The following is a 16,121-nucleotide window of genomic DNA, read 5'->3' on the forward strand; positions in this document are numbered from 1 at the left end:
AGGATAGTGGAAGGCAGACTTATACGGTCTGTGCCAGAGCGGGTGATGGGAGGCGGGACTGGTGGTTGGGAGGCGGGAAGTACTGCTGGGCAGACTTGTACGGTCTGTGCCCTGAAAAAGGCAGGTACAAATCAAGGTAAGGTATACACATATGAGTTTGTCTTGTTGGGCAGACTGGATGGACCGTGTAAGTCTTTTTCTGCCGTCATCTACTATGTTTATTATGTGTTATTTTGGAGTCCATGATGCAGCCCTTTTGGGCAAAACACAGACTCTGTCAGACACTTACCTTACAATAAAGTTTTATTTGTACTACTGACTGATCTGCTTTGTTTGTCTCCACGGAGCTGAAATAGGACACCTCCAGATCAAAGATGTCCAGTAGGTTAGGATACTTTCAGATTAGACGTTAAATAATACGGGACAGCTAGCTGCAATTCCTTATTAGCAGAAAAGAATTTTAAAGCATATCTGAAACAAAATGGATAGGCAATGTGCTGCCAGCGCCTTATCCCTGTCACCATTTGCAGTGTTGTTTTCTGTACCATCTGAAAAGGTTTTAAAATAGAGGCTGGAGGCCAAGATAAAGGGGGTTGCAGTAATAGATCTACCAATAAGAAACAGAGTCAAGTCGTCAAGATCATACCTAAACCTACACTACCCAAATTGCAAAGGACTGAAATACAAAACAACCTACGCATCCGGCTTCTCCTACATAAGCGCACAACTATGGAATGGCCTCCCAAAAGCTGTGAAAACAATCCATGACCACCTGAACTTCAGGAAATCACTAAAGACCAACCTCTTCAAAAACGCCTACCCCAACGACCCTACGTAAACCTCTTCATCCAGAAACACAGCATGCCTAATGATCGTACTGGACAACACACAATCTTCATCCCTTCTGACCCTCCACATATACCTCATTCAATCATTATACAACCTTGTATTTGCTATCAACTGACTAGGCAAATGCCTTGACGGTACTATGTAAGCCACATTGAGCCTGCAAATAGGTGGGAAAATGTGGGATACAAATGCAACAAATAAATAAATAAATAAATCAAGGATTGAAGGGTCAGTCGAAAATCATCCGTGGAGAGTATTGGTTTCAAACGTGCAAAGTATGTAAAGTTGTAAAGAGACAGATTGCATCATAGTGCTAACTTGTGTGACTTCATAGATAATAATGGAAACAGAGAAACAGAAAATGACAGCGGATAAAGACCATACGAATCTAACATTGCACCAAGCACTTGTAATTTACTCAAAACCCTAATGGGAACCTTATCTTGAGCGCTTGATAGAGTAATGTGTTTAGATGGAGGCCGAGAAGAAGGTAATCTGAATTTTTTCAGCATTAACTGCTAATTGATTACATCCATGATGCTACAGATTCAAAGCCATGCACAATTTGCCCACTACAACACCTTCAACCACAGAATCGAAAGTAAAGAAAAACTGCACGTTTCTTTGAATTAGGGTTGGCATTTCAAGCAAGATTGTGGACTATGATTTCACCTGTATTTAAATCTTCTCAGTCCTATATTCTTTTTAGGAAAATTTTGAAAACCCTTTTGTTTCAGAAATATGTATCCCACGCTAACCACTGATTTACCGGGTCTTTTTTAATTACTACATTTATTATTATGCCTCTTCTGCCCAGTTAAATGAAACTGGTTTCTTTAAAAAGTTGTAACCCACTTAGAACGGCAAGGTAATAGCGGGATAGAAAAAATAAATAAAAAAGACAAAGACAAGTAGGATTAACAGAATGGATACCGTTCAATATTTTGATTAGATGTTCAAAAATATTCAGCTCACTATTGCTATTACGGTGAAAGTTTTTTTTGCTGAAATTGTGTCCAATAGGATCTTTTTGTTTTTACAGCTAATAATGTCCATTTAGGTCATTGGCCAACCAGCAGAGGGGTACCATGTACAAATTAAACAAAAATGCCCAGAGGACGGATCCTTGAAGCATTCTAGTTTTTAATGATCTCGGAGAAGAAAAAAATGTACCTACATATACCTCTTGAGATCAATCAATAAAGTAGGAAGAGCACCATGAAGGTACTGTCCCTGACAAACCCCAAATTACAAAGTCTCTGTAAAAGACTGGCAAAGTCAAGGGTGTCAAAGGTAGGCAAAACATCCAGTGGACCAAGCAAAACCTATTTCACAGATCCAGTCTCTGACACAGGGGCATAGCCAGACACCCAAGTTTGGGTGGGCCTGGACCCAAGGTGGGTGGGCAGCACTCTGCCTTGTCCTACCAGTGATTTGGTTTCTCCCTCTCTCGCCTGCATGCCATATGGTCTTTCAAACATCCCGTCTCCCCGTATACCTTTTAAATAGCAGATTTTCACTGGCAGCAAAAAGTTGTTGGGAGTTTTTGGCTGGTGGGGCTTGGGGTCCCTGCCAGCCACATTATAGGTGTGCTGCTACTTGGTGGGCCTGGGCCCACCCCAGCCCACCCTTGGCTACGCCACTGCTCTGACGTAACACATCACGGGTGGAAAGGAGCAAGGTGTCTGTGCTATAAGAGGTTTGAAAACCAAACTGAAATGGATCCAGCACTTCGGCTTTCACAGCAAAATCACTAACCAAGAGGAAAATGACTTTTTCTATAAATTTCACAAGACAAGGGAGTGGAAGCCAGCTAGTGCTTCCTCCCTCACAGTCAATTGTCCTAATTAGGCATGTGCTTTGTTGCTGTTTGCTAAACATTATTAAATTTGTCACTAGCAGATGCAAGCATAAGCTGTATCTACCACCTAAATTATCAGAGCCTTGTTAACCTCATTAGCAAAATGTTCAATGTGTTGCCATAGCACTGAGGCTTTTAAAAGTGAATGACATTGTTCTTAAAGGAAGCTTTTAAGCACATGCTGGGAATTATGAAGAGGATCTATGAACACAAGCTTTGTAGAGAGTTGATTCGTGGTGCGCACAGTATTCGCACACAAATGAAACGCATATCACCACTGCAAGTGGCTACGGTCCAGTTTCTCAGGCCAGTTTTAAACCCAGTCCTACCCAAAGCCTGAATTTTAATTTTTTATTTATTTTATTTTTTTATTACATTTGTACCCCGCGCTTTCCCACTCATGGCAGGCTCAATGCGGCAGGCAATGGAGGGTTAAGTGACTTGCCCAGAGTCACAAGGAGCTGCCTGTGCCGGGAATCGAACTCAGTTCCTCAGTTCCCTAATTCACTAGTGTAACACATTTGTAATAGGTAATCTTATCAGCCTTGCGCTTTATCTTAGGGCTGATTTCCCCATAGCATTCTCTCAGCACAGCAAGACTACAAGTCCCTGCATGCACTGGGGTAAACCCAGGACTGGATCAACCCTGTCTGGTGAATCTGGATCCAGTTGGGCAACCTTACCACCAGCAGCTCAGTTGCGAACACCTGCACCCACTTCCCAAGTCTCTACATTGGGAGGAAGTTTCCCATGCTTGCAAATAACAGTGGGAGATTGCCTTTCAAAGCTGGATACTCGCACCTTTGCGGAAAACAGCGGGGTCTGCTTTGTTGGGCCTATCACAGAGCTTTTCCACAAAGCAGGCATGAGTAAAGCCAGCTTTGGGGTCAGCTAGCTTCAAGCTCTGTTTTAAGCAGGGGCGTAGCCAGACACCCAATTTTGGGTGGGCCTGGGCCCAAGATGGGTGGGCAGAAGAATTCTATCCTGTCCCACAAGTGATTTGATCTCTACCTCTCTTGCCTGCATGCCATATGGTCTCTCAAACATCCTCCCTCCCTTACATGCAGCAACTAATACACACTGCTCATGTTGGCCCCAATGCGGAAACAGGAAGTTGCATCAGAGGGAAGGCTGTGGGGCCGGTGAAACCAGTATGTATCAGTCGCTGCTCGCTGTAGGTGAAGATCTGCTATTTACAAGGTATGCAGGAGGTACAGTTTTTGAGAGTTTTCAGCTGGTGGAGCTTGGGGATCCCTGCCAGCCACATCACAGGTGTACTGGCTGCTACTGGGTGGGCCTGAGTCCAAAGTGGGTGGGCCTGGGCCCACCCGGGCCCATCCTTGGCTACGCCACTGGTTTTAAGAATTATTTTTCAAAAGGAAAAAGGCAGACAATGTCTTCTAAAACTCTCCACGCTTTTGTATTTTTTTTTACACTTTTCTGTACAAGGGTGTGAAGACTTTCACAAGACACTATAGAAAATAGTGCTCTCATAGTGCTATGAATGGACCCAGTTTACTAAGGGCTAGATTTACTAAAGTGTGCTACCTCATTACTTCATGGTAATGCCATTGACCTGCATTACTACTAAACAGGACCCATAGCATGAAATGGGACTTGCAGTAACTAGTACATGTTAGCAAGCACTAACGTGGAAGAGAACCTTATTAACTTTAGCCCTAACTACTTAAACCCAATTTCCATGATTAGCACAGAGGGCTGAGAACCAGGGGAAACAGGTTCAATTCCTAGTGCTGCAGAGTGTAACCCCTCGCAAGTCATTTAACCCTTCATTACCCCGGTTACAAAACTAAGATTGTCAGCCCACTAAGGACAGAGAAAGCACCTGTTTATAACATATAGCCTGCTTTGGTTGTACCACAGAAAGGTGGTAGAATTCAAAATATCAGAGAAGGCCGCAAAAGCAGAAGACTGTGATCCACTGTGTGAGAAAAGTCCAAGCAAGAGAGTAGTGTGACCAGCTTAACAGGAGCCAGAAGAGGTGCACCCTTCCTTTTCCCTATCTTCGGGGTCAGAGCACATAGGCCAAATGAAGAGGTGAGTTACCAGTGTCTGGTGGTTCAAACTACTAAGACGCCATCTTGGAATCCCACCTTCCCACATTAGTTATGTTGGTCCTAAACTCTGGAACTCCCTCCCCTCTGACCTTGGCTCTGAACGTTCCTATCATATTTTCAGATCAGCTCTGAAGACTAACTTCTTTACCCTTGCTTACCCTCCTACCCATTGAGATCTGTCTCTTTTCTTTCGCTACCTGGTCTAGCAGCTTGCTTCGTTTTGTATTGCAAACCGCTTCAAAGCCATGTTTTGGCCTATGCGGTATATCAAATTTTGTAAATAAATGCATAAATAATGCTGAGGGTCTATAGCACATAACCCAAAAGGGGGTGTGGCCCTGGGTTGAGCATGGACAGGTCATGGGGGTTCCAAAAACTTGCATGCAGTGTTATAGAATAATGGGTCTCCAGGTCCAACTTGGGCACCAGGTTTCAACATAGTTGGGTGTGGAAATCGGCACTGCACCCTTTATAGAATAGCGCTTAGTGCTAAATGTTCCCGGTACGGCAGGAAAACAGAACAACAGGAACCCTTGTAGGCACACAGACGAATCAGTCCCAACAAGGATGATGAAAGAAAGGGCAGCAGACCATGTACGAACTCGCACCTTTATTAAACATCCAGGACTCCACACGAGATGTGTTTCGGCCAATGAGGGACTTCTTCAGGAGTCTATAAAAACATATATACAAAATGAAATAACATACAAATAGTAACATACATAGTAGGAGACAGCAGAAAAAGACCTGTACGGTCCATCCAGTCTGCCCAACAAGATAAACTCATATGTGCTACTTTTTGTGTATACCTGACCTTGATTTGTATCTGCCATTTTCAGGGCACAGACCGTAGAAGTCTGCCCAGCACTAGCCCCGCCTCCCAACCACCAGTCCCGCCTCCCACCGCCAGCTCTGTCACCCAATCTCCGGTAAGCTTCTGAGGATCCATTCCTTCTGAACAGGATTCCTTTATGTTTATCCCACGCATTTTTGAATTCCGTTACCATTTTCATCTCCACCACCTCCCGCGGGAGGGCATTCCAAGCATCCACCACTCTCTCCGTGAAAAAATACTTCCTGACATTTTTCTTGAGTCTGCCCCCCTTCAATCTCATTTCATGTCCTCTCGTTTTACCGCCTTTGCCTCTCCGGAAAAGGTTTGTTTGCGGATTAATACCTTTCAAATATTTGAACGTCTGTATCATATCACCCCTGTTTCTCCTTTCCTCCAGGGTATACATGTTCAGGTCAGCAAGTCTCTCCTCATACGTCTTGTAACGCAAATCCCATACCTTTTTTGTAGTTTTTATTTGCACCGCTTCAATTCTTTTTACATCCTTAGCAAGATACGGCTTCCAAAACTGAACACAATACTCCAGGTGGGGCCTCACCAACGACTTGTACAGGGGCCTCAACACCTCCTTTCTTCTGCTGGTCACACCTCTCTCTATACAGCCACCGCCTTGTCATACTGTTTCGTCGCCTTCAGATCCTCAGATACTATCACCCCAAGATCCCTCTCCTCGTCCGTACATATCAGACTCTCACCGCCTAACACATAAGTCTCCCGTGGATTTCTACTCCCTAAGTGCATCACTTTGCATTTCTTCACATTGCTAAGAATGTAAAAAAAATGGAAGCGGTGCAAAGAAAAGCTACAAGAATGGTAAGGGATTTGCGTTACAAGACGTATGAGGAGAGACTTACTGACCTGAACATGTATACCCTGGAGGAAAGGAGAAACAGGGGTGATATGATACAGACGTTCAAATATTTAAAAGGTATTAATCCGCAAATGACACTTTTCCGGAGATGGGAAGGCGGTAGAACGAGAGGACATGATATGAGAGTGAAGGGGGGCAGACTCAAGAAAAATGTCAGGAAGCATTTTTTCACGGAGAGAGTGGTAGATACAGTACTTGGAATGCCCTCTCGCGGGAGGTGGTGGAGATGAAAATGGTAGCGGAATTCAAGCATGTGTGGGATAAACATAAAGGAATCCTGTGCAGAAGGAATGGATCCTCAGAAGCTTAGCCGAGATTGGGAGGCGGGGCTGGTGTTTGGGTGGTGGGGCTAGTTCTGGGCAAGACTTCTACGGTCTGTGTCCTGAAAATGGCAGATACAAATCAAGGTAAGGTATACACAAGAAGTAGCACATATGAGTTTATCTTGTTGGGCAGACTAGATGGACCGTGCAGGTCTTTTTCTGCCGTCATCTACTATGTTACGTATATGTTACATTGAATTTTAATTGCCAAACATTAGACCATTTTTCTAGCTTCTGCAGATCTTTTTTCATGTTTTCCATGAAAAAAGATCTCCAGAACGTTTCATTTGACACAGAATAAATACATAAAAACGTATAGGTGACTTATGTCTTTAAAATAAATATATGTTGTGACTGATTAAACTTTTCCGGTACCCATTTTTGAGTGCCATTTATAGAACTCCCTCCATAGTGGTTGTAAAGGTCTGAAATAAATGATTCAAACTAGAACAGCCACAGCCCAAAGAAATAGTGTGTGTAGATTTTGACAATGTCAATTTCAAGAGATGCTTCCATGCAGTAGAATTCCCAGACTGTGCACACATTAAGAGAAAATATATACTTCAGAGGTAACAGGTCAGCATAAAAATATAACATAAGAACAACCATACTGGGTCAAACCAAAAGTCCATCCAGCCCAGTATCCTGCTTCCAACAGTGGCTGATCCAGGTCACAAGTACCTGGCAGAATCCCAAAGAGTAGCAAGATTCCGTGCTACCGATCCCAGGAATAAGTAGTGGCTTTCCCAATGTTTATTTTAATAGCAGATTATGGACTTTTCCTCCAGGAACTTGTCCAAACTTTTTTTTAATCCAGATATGCTAACTGCTGTTACTATATACTCCAGTAATGATTTTCAAAGCTTAACTATTCATTGAGGGGTCCTTTTACTAATGTGCACTGAAAAATGGCCTGCGGTAGTTGAAATGCATGCTTTGGGCGCATGCAGAATCATTTTTCAGAACACCTGCAAATATGCCTTTTTACAAAACAAATTTTTGCTGAGAATGGAAGTGCAGCAAATTGAAAATTGCTGTGTGTCCATTTTGGGTCTGAGACCTTACCATCAGCCATTGACCTAGCGGTAACATCTCACATGGTAACCGGGCAGTAATGACCTATGCACATCAAATGCCACTTGGCATAGTCTGCGTCTGATACGCACGTCCAAAAATAATTTTTCGGACATGCGTATCAGGCACGCGCCAAAAAAAAAATTATTGCAAGATCCACGTGCTAGCCGGGTGGTAACTCCATTTTGGCGCATGTTGGGCACGTGTAGACGCTTACATGGCTTATCTGAGTGAAAAAAAATAATTTCTACAGTTTGTTTTTAAAGTATTACCAAGTAACTTCATGGAGTGTCCCTTAGGGGGTCTTTTACTAAACGTTAGCTTGAGTTATCTGCAGCGGGTCCCATTTTATTCCTATGGGCCCTGCTGCAGATAACTCGAGCTAATCTTTAGTAAATGCCCCCTCTAGTGTTTGTACTTTTTGAAAGAGTAAACAATTAATTTACATTTACCCATTCTACTCCACATGGGGATGTCAATCATACAGCACACAGTATGAAAATAAGGCAGTCATGGCAGATTAATATTTTGAATACCAAGTAACTCTCCAGATAATTAACATTGACTTTATTTGTATTGATGCTTCAGCTGGACAGGCTTCAAACTAGTAATATTTTTCATGTTAGCTAAACATTGACAGCCGTGAAATTCTAATACGAGAGTGAAAGTTTGTTTTGCAGCAAGCCATTATGATGCCCCCTTCTCCTGTACAGGAAATAACGTCTTCATCTACTTCTTTTTGTAATCTGGAAGGTGAGACAAAACCCAGCCAGCCGGTGAAAGAACTCCCATCGCCAACACTGAGAAGCCGATGATGGTCTCCTAAGGACGAGAAAGGAAAATTGGCTTAAAACAATGGTAGACACTAGTGGGCTCGTTTTCGAAAGAGAAGGACATCCACCTTTCGACATAAATCGGAAGATGGACGTCCTTCTCCCAGAGACGTCCAAATCGGTATAATGGAAACCCGATTTTGGACGTCTCCAACTGCAGTCCGTTGCAAGGACGTCCAAATTTCAAGGGGGCGTGTCGGAGGCATAGCGAAGGCGGGGCTTGGACGTCTTTGACCCATAATCGAAAAAAGCAAGGACATCCAAATCGCAACTTGGACGTTTCTTTCGAAAATGCCCCTCCAGGTATCACCACAGGAAAACCTGCCTATTCCTAGCACTAGGTAAAAAGTCATAAAAAATGATCAAAACCTGTACGTACAGATATTTCATTAGTACTGTATTATGCTGACACTGTATTATATCTCTGTTATTTGAATTTCAGTGCTATAAAATGTCTATATTTTTGATCCTGTTTCATGGTAGTCCTATTATTAGGTTTCAATTTGCTGTTTTGAAGTTTACTCATTTTATTGTATTTACTAGTAAAAAAGACCCGTTTCTGACACAAATGAAACGGGCGCTAGCAAGGTTTTCCTCGGAGTGTGTATGTTTGAGAGAGTGTATGTGAGAGTGACTGTGTGTGTGAGAGAGAGAGAGAGTGAGTCTGGGTGCGAGTGTGTGTGTGTGTGAGAGAGAGAGAGTGAGTCTGGGTGCGAGTGTGTCTGTTAGAGAGAGAGTGCGTGTGTGAGAATGAGAGTGTGTGCAAGTGCGTATGTGAGACACAGTGTGAGAGAGAATGTGTTTCACACAGATACAGTGTGTGCGAGAGAGAGTGTGTGAGACACAGACTCTCTGTGAGACTGAGTGTATGAGACCAAGAGAGTGTGTGAGTGACTGTGTGACACATAGAGAGTGAATGTGATACAGTGTGAGAGAGTGTGTGAGAGACAGTGTGTGAGAGTGAGAAAGACATTGACTGTGAGAGTGAGAGAGTGTGTGTGTGTGACAGAGATACCTCCCCCCCCTCTCTGGTGTCAGGCCCCCCCTCTCTCTCTCTGGTGTCTGAGAGTTACTGTGCAGGACGCTGAGCTGTGGCTGTGCTTCAAGGAACTGACCAATCCTATTTAATAGAATGCACCTCCAACATTCTGAAGCCAAGAAACCTCGTGTGGTTGGTCACTTCTGCTTGTGACGAACCCGGAAGTACGTGATGTCAATTCAGGAGATGGATACAGAGAGCAGGAATGCCTCAGCCATGCAGTCAGCTTCAGAATGTTGGAGGTGCGTTTTATTATATAGGATATTTGGTCATTATACTATTGTTATTCAGTTAACAAAATTTAAATTTTTATCTTAAACTGTACCTCTTGTATACTGCCTTGGGTGAATCTCTTCATAAAGGTGGTTAATAAATCCCAATACATAAATAAAGGGCCCTTTATCTAAGCCACTTAGGCATGTATGTGTGTCCTATGCACGTCAATTTGGAGTTACTACCTGGCTACTGTTTGGCTGTAATTTTGGCTTTTTATGCGTGTCCGCTACGCACGCCGGAAAATAATTTTTATTTTCCTGTGTATGGCAGAAACTGAGCGGTAATCATCATTCTACGTGCATAGACGATTACCGCATGGTTACCACATGAGACCTTACCACTAAGTCAATGGGTTGCAGTACGGTCTCAGACCCAAAATGGACGCATGCCAATTTTTATTTTGCCGCACGTCCATTTTCAGCAAAAATTTTTAAAAGGTCTTTTTTACAGGTGTGCTGAAAATGGATCTGCACATGCCCAAAACACACGCCTACACTAGCACAGCCCATTTTTCAGCACACCTTAGTTTAAGGACCCCTGTATGTGCTCATAGACAATAGAGGGACCATCATAAATCCCAAAAGATTCTCTCTAATCCCAACAGGAACCCCTCTCATAAATTTTAATCATCACACATAGCTACGTAACAATGTCTTTCACTTTAATATATATTTAAAAAATTTCAACACAGCAATTTGCCCAGGTCCCAACACGGACATGGTTTCGCCTAACAGCTGCCTCAGGAGACCCAAAATTCAACATTTCAGAAAAAAAAAAGAACAACCTCAGTAATCTCAAATTACTGTGTTTTTTTCAGATATTTACACTTTTAAGTACCACAGCTGAAATTGTGTACTATATATTAAAGTAGAGGACATTATTACATAGATAGGTGCAATTATTATAATTTATGAGAGGGGTTCCCTGTTGAGATTAAAGAGAATCTTTCAAGATTTATTATGGTCCCTCTATTGCCTATGAGCACATATCTGTATGTACAGTTTTTGATAATTTTTTGTGACGTTTGTATAGAATATTGATTTATGAGTTAATTTTACACTGTGGAGTTTTTGAGGTAGATACTATTGGGCTCATTTTCGAAAGAGAAAGGCGTCCATCTTTCGACATAAATCGGAAGATGGGCGTCCTTCTCCCAGGGACATCCAAATCGGTATAATCGAAACCCGATTTACGATGTCGCCAACTGCACTCCATCGCAAGGATGGCCAAAGTTCAAGGGGGCGTGTCAGAGGTGTAGTGAAGGTGGGACTTGGCCGTGCCTAACACTTGGACGTCCTTGACTCATAATCCTAAAAAACAAGGACGTCCCTGACGAACACTTGGACGTTTTCTTATGACTAAGGCACAAAAAGGTGCCCGAAATGACCAGATGACCACCTTTGTTTTTCAAAAGCTGGCGGCAGCAGCGATTCCTATAAGCTGCCCTGCCATCGGCACTGGCCTCTTAAGATGAATTGTAATGTTAGTCAAAGCACCCTCATGCAAACAGGCAAGCAGCTAAGCCACAGGTACAGTACAATACCACTCAGGTCAACATTTCAGCAAACCTGACAGCTTCATTTCATACACTTAAGAATGATGTAGGATGCAGGAACCCATAAGCTATATGTCACAAAAAGAAATTTGACAGATATCCAACCAACCCACTGGGGAGAGGTGAACCAATAGATTCTAATTCCACTCCTCTTAAAATGACGTGGAGGCATATTTTCAAAGCACTTGGACTTATAAAGTTACATAGTAATCTAGGGACAGGCTTATGAACCTCAACATGTATACGCTGAAAGAGAGGAGGGAGAGAGGAGACATGATAGAGACGTTTAAATATCTCAAGGGCATTTATGAACAGGAAGAGAGCCTTTTTCAAATGAAGGAGAGCTCTGGAATGAGGGGGCATATTACAAAGTTAAGAGGGAATACAAAGAGGTTGGGTGACTTGTTTAAAGTCTGATAATGATGGATACGGGGCTCAAACAAGTCACCCAACCTCTTTGTTTAGCTGAATGAATGTTAATGCTGTTATTAAGTGGGTCCCAGCACCTAAAATGGAACCTGTGGTCAATAACATGGATTAATATGCAGTAACATGGTAGCACCTTTTAGTAAATTTAACCCTTAGACTTCAAGGCTCACCTCATGATCCTAGGAGCTGACGACAATATTCTGGATTGAAAGCAAGAGAGCGAAATTCTGTTCCTGGTCCCAGCTTCTGCTGATTGGGCCAGCAGGGGCTGGAGATGCTAGGGAGGTAGCGCTCACAGCTCACAAAGGAGGGGGCACCAGCCCTCACAGACAAACGATGGGTTTCAGGCTACACATCATCACAATTTATGATCCCTACAGACAGCTAGGCTGGGTTATCTAGAGAATATGTTTCCACCATGTGGAACGTGTACCCCAAGGGGTATGCGAGACATCCGGATGGAGTATGCAGCACCCATTGCCACTAGATTGTAAGCTCTTTGACCAGGGATTGTCTTTTTTGTGTATGGTATACAGCGCTGTGTATGCCTTGTAGCGCTATAGAAGTGATAAGTAGCCTGGGCGGCCGCATTGCTTATCTGCAAGGGCAGGCTTCTAGATGGAATGTTGCTAGTGGAGGAGTAGCCTAGTGGTTAGTGCAGTGGAACATGGGATGTTGTTACTATTTGAGATTCTGGAATGTTGCTATTACTTGAGATTCTACATGGAATGTTGCTACTATTGGAGATTCTGTTGCTACTATTGGAGATTCTGTTGCTACTATTTGAGATTCTATACGGAATGCTGCTATTCCACTAGCAACATTCCATATTTAGATTGTGAGCTCTTTGAGCAGGGACTGTCTGGTTTGTGTATGGTGTACAGTACTGCATATGCCTTGTAGCGCTATAGAAATGTTAAATAGTAGTAGTATTCCCGCTAAGCTGAGTGCAAGTCCTCCAACTGCATTGCTGCCAGTGGGGGGGAAGTGCTTCAATATTGTGTTTTCAATCGTTAGAGACTAGCAGGTTCCCTAGAGTCCTGCAGAGCTCGCCTGCCCCTCATTATTGAAATTGTGAGAGTGAAACAGCCCCACCCACTGGCAGGACTGTAGGTGGAGGACTCCTGCTCAGCTTAGAGGGAACATTGCCCATTGCCCAACCACTGCTTTCCGCTTCCTGTTGCCACGTGTTCACCCGCTGGGCTGCTTCCTTCCTGTGTCCGCAGTGGCAAGAAGAAATGGAAACTGCGTCCTTCCCTTCCCTGGCTGCAAGCGAACCAAAACGAAGTGCGGGGTCATAGCCTTGTTCTCACCTCTGGTGGCTCTCGCTGGTCCTGCTCCCTATGATGTAACTTTCTGTTTCGGAGAGACAGGACTAGCAAGAGCCACAAGTGACATGCACAAGGGTATGGCCCCACACCTCATTTCAGTTTGCTTCCAGCCACGGTGTCGGGGAGGCAACGGGTGAGTGAACGTGTAGGCGGTAGGAAAGGGAAGAATGCAGGGAGGGGAAGTGAGCAAGCAAAAGGGTAAGTGGAGGTGTCAATGAAGGAATGAGTGGTTGAGGTAGGGTAGGAGAGAGAGTGAGAGAGAGATGGGGCAATGCTGGATGAGGGCAGGAGAGAGAGACAGAGGAGCAAAAGTGTTGGATGGGAGGGGGAGAAAGGGCTGATTTTGGATGGTAGGAGAGGGAGAGAGAGAGAGAGAGAAATGCACACACACAGAGGAGATGCTGCATGGGCTGGGGGGAGGGGGAGACAGAGAGGGGAGATATTGGGAATGGGAAAAGATAGGGACACAGAAAAGGGAGATGAATGATGGCAAGAGAGTTTAAGAGAAAACAGAGGAAAGCATAGCCTAGATACTGGGACCAACATGATTAGGAAAATCAATCAGACAACAAAGGTAAAAGATTTTCTGTTTGTGTTTCGTTTTTGGAATGTACATTTGCTAGAGCTGATAGGAAGGCTTGAAGAAGTTGGGAAACACTGACATAGAGAGAGGGGGAAAGAATATACCCCAATCTATTCTAACACTACTGTGAAGTACCTAATTGCTCACCACTAAACGGCTGGATACTATGACAAGGATCGTTTTTATTGAAAGGTTGAGGGAGGGTTTTCATTTTTCTGATTCCTGTTGATAAAATTCACCGTGTAAAACTGAGCTTAAGGTTGCTTGCTCGGAACTTCTCTCGTTTATCTTTGTTCAGTGATCTACTGCAGACTGAGAATGAAATAAAAATCTTGGGCTTCCTCCAGCAGAACTGTGATTTCCTACTGATCTCCGCTTCTTTTCTGGTGACATCTGCTAAGCAGACAGAACTCATCTTGTGCTTAACCTGCAATCAGTATAACAGAGCAGCCGGGAGATGAAATCAAACGCGATATAAGCGTGCTGGAGCCATTCTAAGAAAGTTGTGTTACACGGATAAAAGAAGAGGTTGTGCTCTAGGCTGAGCTCTGCAGTCAGTTACAACTCAGGACCGTGAATGTTTTCGGCGTAGTTTGCGCGTTTAGTTTCGGTTCGGGAAATTGAGTATTGGCGGGGGCGGGGAGAGGTTCCCCCCCCCCACCCCACCTACTCCTTCATTTTCCACTCTGTACCTTGAACGTGACCTGCTGCATGTAGGGCACGGGAAATATATCTTCGTAGGCGTACCCACTAGCTCTTTACAACGAAAATCAGAAGCAAAGTGAAAATCCCAAGGTTCAGGGACCGAATCTCTCGGCAGCATCGCTCCGATTCAAAGTGAACGCAGCATCGCCGTTTAAAACTGGAGCCCTGCTGCTTTTTCTTGGGATGAGGGAAGGGTATGAGTGTTTCACTAAAAGCAGAATAATTCCCGATGCAATATGAAATGATATTTCAAACGATTTGCTCGAAGCTAGCTGGCTGGTCCCGAAGTGCGGACTTCAGACCGCAACAGAGACAATCATCATCTGCCATTGCACGCGCATTTTCTATGCATTTATTTATTTTGGCGTGTATTTCTTGTCTCTCTAGTCTACCCTATTTCCTCCAGTCATCCACTGCTACAGGGAGACTTGCTAAACCCTTGAAGCCCCCTCCCCCCCCCCACACCCACCCAAATTCCAGCTGAGGTGCAAATGGAAAGATCAGGGACTGGGGCGCTCTTTCTTCTGCTCCCCTTGGGGAAAGTAATCCCAAAAGGGGGAGGGCATCATTACAGTTAGAAGCGCTTAGCGGACTCCCCAAATTCCCCGAAAAGTCTCCCACCAGCGGCCTTCTTCCCGAGGGTGGCTGCAGGGGAAGGAAAACACGGGGGCCGAACACTAACCGAAAACCTAAAGAGAGAAAATAAAGTGCAATTACCCGAGTGACTGAAGAGTTACGACCCCCCTCCCAAGACACCAAGCGCTGCTCCTACAGCCCCCTAGATACGGATTAAAGGAACTTACAAGTGGTCCGATCTTTCCCTTGGGAGGTTTGCTCTGGATGCGGCGGGGCAGAAGGGTCCACCGAGGACGTGGGAAGAGGAGCGGGGGTAGGACCCCCCTCAGCAGGGCTGCCATGGCCAGGCAGGCAGGGAGAAGGATGCAGCGCCCCAGCTCCGGGAACCGAGAGAAGAAGTGAAGAGCACCGGAGGGACTGGGAAAAGTCAGAGCAAATCTGCATCCTCTCCAAGCAGACACGTGCACGAAAGACACCAGGAGGACCAGGACACCAGAGGGACAGGCTCAGTCCCTGACTTTTAGCCAGTGCATATTTTCCAGCAAAAAAAGGTGCCAGTACTCAAATGCGGGGCCACTCTTCAGGGGTGGGGTAATCACTGAGGGACCCACCCCACAATAGCCAGACCCCCTGCAACCAGTCACAGAATCTATGACAAGGCAGAATTGGTGTGTAGAGCCTGAGCTCTTTTACTATAACTTGGGGTCCATGGGTCAATTTTAGCAGACAATGGAAAAGGTGCCGTACTCAGTACCCCCTCAACAGAGCCTTGCTTTTATCACATGTAGCAGTGATTTTGATTTCTACAGGCATTTCTTTTTCATTTAGGGGGCTTATCAACATGAGCCATTGTTAAGACATGTTATTTTACTGTTAAGCCCTGTA

General features: G+C 44.4%; 1 long non-coding RNA gene across 1 annotated transcript; it reads right to left on the reverse strand.

Moving 5' to 3' along the window:
* Positions 1 to 8,461: 8,461 nt before the first annotated feature.
* On the reverse strand, positions 8,462 to 15,761 carry LOC115478082. Its single transcript, XR_003943433.1, has 2 exons — positions 15,464 to 15,761; positions 8,462 to 8,731 (listed from the first exon to the last, which is right to left on the reverse strand). It is a non-coding gene; the product is annotated as an uncharacterized LOC115478082 (long non-coding RNA).
* Between the last annotated feature and the right edge of the window lie 360 nt (positions 15,762 to 16,121).

The sequence above is a fragment of the Microcaecilia unicolor genome, chromosome 9 (genome assembly GCF_901765095.1).
Source record: "Microcaecilia unicolor chromosome 9, aMicUni1.1, whole genome shotgun sequence".
NCBI lineage: Eukaryota > Metazoa > Chordata > Amphibia > Gymnophiona > Siphonopidae > Microcaecilia > Microcaecilia unicolor.